A 7,691-nucleotide genomic window follows, 5' to 3' on the forward strand; every position below is an offset into this window, starting at 1 on the left:
TACAGAATGTTTATTAACTTCATTTATAAAATACCTATAGTTTTTTGTTTTGATCAATTCAAATTGAAACATGATAAAGAACTTTTTTATTCTCTACTCATTGTATAAAATTTTTCTAAACAAATAATGTATATTATTTTTATTATATAATAATTAAATGTTATAACTTAATAATTAAGTGAATAAATTATAAAATACTACAAAAAGTATAATTTAATAAATATCTTAATAATGAGTGTTAATATTCATGAGTAATTTATTTATTAAAATGAAAAAAAAATATTTGACCTATTCTAGATTTTATATTAATATTATATTTATTGTAGCTTCTGATATATTAGTATAATGCTATTATGAGTTTACAATTACTTTATTCATTCCTTGTGAGGTTTTAGGTTATTAAAAAATTAAATAGGTATATATTTTTTTTTATATAAATCTTTATATTTAATTGATAATTAAAGTATTGAATTGGTGCATATATAAAATCACATTTACAGAATTTACTATGTTATTAATAAAATACCTATTAATTTTTAACAATCATTATCATTTCAGTATTAAAGTATGATCAATTGATTAGTAGTATACATTTTATTATTTTTAACATCATGTATTAATTATATTCATATTTTATATAATTTATTTGTATTTTTATTTTTGTTCTCATTTAATTATAATATGCTTATGTACCCATAACCCTTTATATTTTAATTAGATTTTTACTAAAAATTAATTTGAAAAATGTATTAATAAACAACTTTTTTAATACCACAAAATAAAAAGATAAATTTTAAATAATTATTAAAATGTTAATTGATCATAGTATATATTTTTATTTATTTATATAATAAAATATATATCTGTTTAACAATAACAATATTAAAATCAAAAACTTAGTCATAAAATGCATTATTATAATATTAAATAACTATTAATAAATTAGCAAAAGTACGATTGTATGAAGAAATCAATGCTGACCTACCCACTACTATTATTAAATATTAATACTAAATACTAATAATACTACACTATTTTTTCAGATCAAAATAATTTCAAATGTCTGTAATATACATACAATTAGTTATATATTTTATTATTTTTGTCTACATTTTTATTTATAATCATCATATATTATTTTATATAATTATTAATGTCAAAAAAATAATAATAAATAAATAAGATTGCATGCATCATAAAATAATATACTGAAGTGTTTTTATTCAGTATAGAATATTGAATATTTTGATTTATAAATAAATAAATAAGTTGAATCATTGAATATAATATCTGATGTGAACTTAAAAGAAAAATATTTCTAATGTTCATGATCATAGATTAAAATATAATAAAAGGGTAGGCAAGTGGGTATTGTTCTGCTGTATAGGAGAGATGGAGAGTAGATCACTATAATGGATGAGTTAATTATGAATGCAATGACAGGTATCATTGTATACAAAAGACGATTCTGAACGGAGATGAGTTGTCAGTCCAGGTAAAATATTATATTTCATACGCTCATAACATTTTTAAATATTGACGCTAGAATTTTTTTTGACAGTACTTGAAAGAAAACTTGTAGATAAATCTTGTATTGGGTTTTTTTTTAACCTTAGGTATAAATCACAAACATTTTACGAATTTTAAACTTAAAAATTCCTTGCACATTTTTCGCAAATTTTGATATATTTCGTAATTTTTGTAAACATATGAACTTTAAATGCTTATAAACAAAAAATTTTTATTTTTTTTTATTTTTTGCTACGATAAGTACAACTTATAATAAACCTTGTATTACATTTTAAAGAATTTTTGAAAGGCCAAATTTTTTTTATCGGCATTTCAAGAAAAACTTCAATTGTCTAAAAATAAAATATTTTGAAAATTTAATCGTAAATAGATAACACTAATATAAACATTTGGTGAAAATTTCAAGAATCCATGTATAATGATTAATTTTTGAGTTACAGCAAAATAAAAAAATCGATTTTGTCAAAAAGTGGTAAGACTCGTTTTCAAAGAGGGGCTGAAGTCAAAAATCAAAGTATTATTTCTACCCCAAAACGTGATGATAGACACATAAATAAAAAAAAAACATACATCATTGTAGCTTAAGTTTAAACAGAAAAAAATTTTTCAATGTTCTATAATTTATCATTTTACTACTATTTTTGTTTGAAAGCAAGATAAATAAAAGGGCATACGTTAAGAGGTTATTTAAATAAAGTTAAACATTTTATTTTTATAATTAAGTTTAGATTTAGTTTAATTTATTTTTATATATATTATTACAAATAATACAAATCACCTTATAAATTATACAGTTTCCCGCGTTGTTAAGTAAACATGATTGTAAGCGGCGCTTGACTTCGTCTTGAGAAGCTGCCGTTATTTGTTCCTTGGTCAGGTTTCTTTGTGCATGTTTCGGTGATATTTTGTTATAAATGCCGAAGGTTAATCGGTGGGTTAGGATAACAGTGGCGTGGTATGGGTATTAAAAGGATTAAGCAGTGATATATTTTTTTTCAAAAGTGATTAAATACTATAACTCGTTATAAATTATGTATAAACAAATTTCATCCTTTTAATATTTTTAAAAATATACGTGTATCACTTTTAAAATTTCATTTAAAACATAAATTTATTCGTCTTGGTTTTTTTTAGTAGTCTTCAATTACTTCATCATAAAAACTATTTTCTTTTGAATTTGGGTTAGTAATTGTTTTTCAATAGATAAAATTGACAATGCTGATAGTCTATTTTGTGATTGAGAGTAAATATACGCAGATCATTCATGCAATAATATATAATAATAATTCAGTTATAAACGTCTGTAATCAATTAAAATTCGTGTATTAAAAATTAAATAAAATTACTATAGTGGTTCAAAGAAAAAAGGTGTACTTAATTATTTTAAAATAAATCGATCACCTCATATTACATCTTGAACGCGAACAACGATTTCAACAAGCAAGTCGCTACAAGGATTAGAGAGGTAATATTACCAAACTATTATTTAACAAGTAATGATTTAGAGATATAATATAATAGTCCTCGACTAACTTATTACCTTTTTTTCTCAATCATTACATATGTATCCTTTTCAAAGTCGAAAATGAACGTTCAGCACCTGCACTTGTTGCTGGAATTGTTAAAATTAAACATAATAATTTTGTAACTTGAGGTAAACTTTAAGATAGTTCAGTTGATTTAAGATATAACCAAAGTTCGTTAATATTTCTTTTATGAAATTCGGTTGACAAATACACAATAGTTATTTCACTTTTTAGTATAGAAAAATCAAAATATTCACCATACGAATTTTTCAGTGAGTCTATAGAACTTGTTGGAAACTGATTAACAAACTGCTCAAATTTTGAAAAATCCAATAATGAAAAAAATTATAATTTAGACATTTTGGAAAATTTTTCATTAAATTATGTTAACAATACATCAATGATTTCAAACAATAGTCTTCGGTAATTGGTTTTTTTGTCTTCAGAAACTTCAGTTATTCTTAGTCTTTTTGATCTTAATGGCATTTCGGTATTTAAATATTGTTCAGATTTGAACCAAATTTGATCAAAATTATTTCTCATATTTTTTAAATGATTAATAAAATCTAAAATTTTTGTATTTCAATAAGTGATATCAAATATTTTTGTTTGCAATATATTAAACAAAAAAGTTGCTTGAGGTAAAATATTACCAAATATTAAAAGGAAAGAATTAAAATCAAAATCTTGAATCGTTAGAAAAAATTCTCTAGCACACGATAATGTTTCACTGTCACACTTTTCTCCATTTTCTATAATTGTATTCATGAGGTTTAATACTTCTTGTCTATACTCGGACATCATTTTAACGAGTGTACTGTTATAATTCCACCTAGTTGGGGCGACAGACGGAAATCTTTTTTTTACTTCTTGTTTAAGTGCATAAATTCTTTTTGTAGATTTTGAAAAAAAGATGAAAGTCCAGAAAGTGTGAGGAAAAATATTTTACATTCTTTTATGTGATCTATAGACTATTTTAATATAAAATTAAGTTTGTGAGCATAACAATGTACAAACATTGCATTTTTGCATTTCGATTGAACAAGCGCCTGCAGACCATTGTCGCCCAGACATGACGGCGGCCCCGTCATATGTTTGTGCTATTTATTTATTTTCACAGTTATATTCTTGTAAAATATTAAAGGTATGTTCGGCTAAGTATTTTGCAGATCGATCTTGACTGACGTCTACAAATCCCAAAAATCTTTCCTGTACCCCTTCATATGTCATACATCGAAAAATGATTGATAATTGAGATTTCGATACGACGTCGGTGGTTTCATCCATAGATATAGAAATAAAATCAACATTTTTTATTTATAATGCAATTTTTTTCATTAGAACATTAGAAATTGATTGTATAAGATCGTTTTGTATATCTCCTGCAGAGAGACCAAAAAAAACAGTGGCGATCGAAAGGTGTCTGCTTAATTTGAGATCAAGTGTCCCAATCAAATTAATTAATTCTACGAAATTACCCCGATTTGTAGAGGTTATTTGTTCATCGTGTCCATGAAACGGAAGTTCTTGTTTGGCTAAATAACACGTTGCATCAATTAATCGGCTAACAACATAACGATTATTTTTTATTGTTTCGTTATGTTGTTCGATACTTTTTTTATAAGCTTCACTAAGCCATGTTTCGATTCTAACATAACCAAATTTTTTTAAAGTGATTAAACATTCAATATGTAAACGATTTGTTTCATGGCGATGTTTCAAATTATGATAATTATTTGAATCATCAAAACCAAATTTTGACCAAATGTTTGACTCACGTGAAAATAAAATACAAGTCCAACAGTAAAGTTTTTGAGATTTTTCACAACCAGATAACCATTTATTTAAATCATAATAGGATGAATTAAAATATCAAAACGATTTTTTAAATTTTGAAGTTTTGGAGTAGGTGTGACCCCTTCTATGACTCTATGACATTATAGGCTATTCGTAAACAACAGTTGCGCGTAAGCAATTTCAGAATGTGTTACACTACAAATCGTATTATGATATGCCGTTAACATAATGGATTAAAAATAGACCGTCAATCGATAATTTTCCCTAAATATAGTAGACAGTGTACGACACAAACAAAACAATAACAATAACCACTACTTTTTACCAATAACTTTAAATATTTTATAAATAAAAATGAAATTTTAAAAATCATTTATTATGTACCTATAATATAATATAATATTATTATTATTAGCCGTGATCTAATTAATTATTCCTTCGATTTAGTGTAAGCAGTGTTTACATGCTTACATGCACGATACGCTCCTGCAGCATAAACTACAGTTTTTAAATGACCTCAAAGAAAAAAATCAAGTGGTGTCAAATCCGGTGAACGCGCTGCAGTCAAGCTGTCGGTCTATTTGTTCCCATCCAATTATCTCCAAACTTATCGTTAAGGATTGCTTAACAACAATACTATTACGTGCTGGAGCACCATCTTGTTGAAAAAACAAGTTTTCCCGAATATTTAATGGAACATTTTCCAATATTGGTGGCAAATGATTTGAGAGAAAATTCAAATATCTTCTTCCATTTAGAGTTCCGTCATAAAAGTAAGGCCCCTATTATGGAGTCTCCTAATATTCCACAACACACATTTGTTCCCCATACTATTTGGAAATTAGTTTCAAATGGCCAATGTGGATTATTAATTGCCCACAAACGTTTATTTTGTTTATTTATAACGCTATTATTGGTAAATTTACTTTCATCTGTCTAAAGAACATACAGGTTGGGGCGAAATAGACAGTGCAGTTTTGAAAGGTTATTAAAAAAAACTACGCAACTTTCAGAAATTATATTTATTTAATTTCCTTCAGTACATTATGCCGTTTGATGTATCAAGTTTTTAAAATAGCATCAGAAAGATGATGGCCGCCAGCAGATTAGGTGATGAATGCGATTTTTGAAGCTTTTGAAATTTTTTTTTTTGAAATGTTGATAAAAAAAATTTGGCATTCCAAAAATTCTTTAAAATTTAATACAAGATTTATTATAATTTGTAAGTATACTTATCACAGAAAAAAAAAATTAAAAATCGTTATGTAGTCAAAAGTTTTGTTTATAATAGCGTTTAAAATTCAAATGTTTACAAAATATGTTAAAATCGCGAAAATGTGCAAGGAATTTTGAAGTTGAAAATTCATAATAAAAGTTTTGTGATTTATACCTAATGTTAAAAAAGTCAATACAAGGTTCTCTTTCAGTTTTCCTTCAAATAACTGTAAAAAAAACTCCAGCGTCAATATAGAAACAATTTTATGAGCGTATATAAAATTTAAACTTTTACGAAATCGCCGTAAAATAAAGATATATCCTAAAACGGCTAAAACGATATAAGATATTTGTTATTATTCAAAAAGTATAAGTCGTAGAAACTTGAAACTTTCACCAATTATTGTTGAGTTTGGCATTTTCTTTACACATAATTTTCTTTTCAAAATATTTCACTAATTGTTATGCTAGTTACATAAGCGTTTGAAATATTCAATTTTTAACCTTGTGGTGTAGAATTATGCAACCCGTCCTAAATCCTACTTGAAAAATAAATTAGGTACTTGTATCAAAAAAAAATATATTAAAATTTAAGTATAGGTAATATATCTTAGTCTGACAAATCATGTCACTTGTCTACTTTTTTTTAGTATAAATATTATTATTAAAAATTTTTTATTGCACTGAATCCCAGACGTGGATCCAGAATATATGTACGGGGGGGGGGAGCAATACCATGTGCATATCCATAGGGGTCTTATATGTTAGTGTTAATGAGGCAGAGTCTAGAAAGTATTTCCCCTTTCCCCCCTTGGATCTACGCTTGCTAAATCCAATACCTGATACCCATCCATTTTAGTTTATCTCAAACAAACCTACTTCGGCATGCTACTGATTGAATTGCTTGAATTTATTATTAATAAGTATTTAATTATTATTTTTCAAAAATCTATGCAGACATGCAGTATCCACTATAATGTAATATTTTGTGATCTATCAAGGTATTGAATTTTGACAATTTTTGAATTTTGTTAATACTGAATCCATTATAATTTTATTTTATTTTATTTGTAGCAAAGTAATGTTTATTTAGTCGAAATAATCAATGGACAATGACGGCTATCATTATACTGTATTATAGCTTATCTTATTATTTATAGAGACAATACTTTATGTATAATATGTATATATAGGCTCGACTAAAAGCCAAAAGGGCTAAGCTTCCACTGCGAGTTTGTGTTTAAAATTTTATCAGATATTATTATCGTTGTTATTAAGTTATCATTTAAAAAATGACTAATAAGATTATTATCGCTACAGGTTAAGTTCACCGCGTATGACGTATACATAGTACATAGTAAAGACCTGCATAGGTAGGGTCGGACATTTTTTTGGACAAAAATTAACGAGCCGGACCGGACCGGGGTTCTATGATAAATGGAGAATTGTTCTTCAAATTTAGTTATAATATATTTTATTTAATTTTTCATTCAAAGGACTTAATGTATAAATAATAAAGTTATATTTGATATTGAAAAACTTTTATATATCAATTATATAAAATGTTTTTATTATAAATCTGTTGTTATAATTTATAAGTAAATTATAGTTATTGTTTATGAA

General features: G+C 25.5%; 1 pseudogene; it reads right to left on the bottom strand.

Moving 5' to 3' along the window:
- Positions 1 to 2,624: 2,624 nt before the first annotated feature.
- On the bottom strand, positions 2,625 to 3,857 carry LOC113558202 (annotated as a pseudogene).
- Between the last annotated feature and the right edge of the window lie 3,834 nt (positions 3,858 to 7,691).

The sequence above is a fragment of the Rhopalosiphum maidis genome, chromosome 4 (assembly GCF_003676215.2).
Source record: "Rhopalosiphum maidis isolate BTI-1 chromosome 4, ASM367621v3, whole genome shotgun sequence".
NCBI classification, from domain to species: Eukaryota; Metazoa; Arthropoda; class Insecta; order Hemiptera; family Aphididae; genus Rhopalosiphum; species Rhopalosiphum maidis.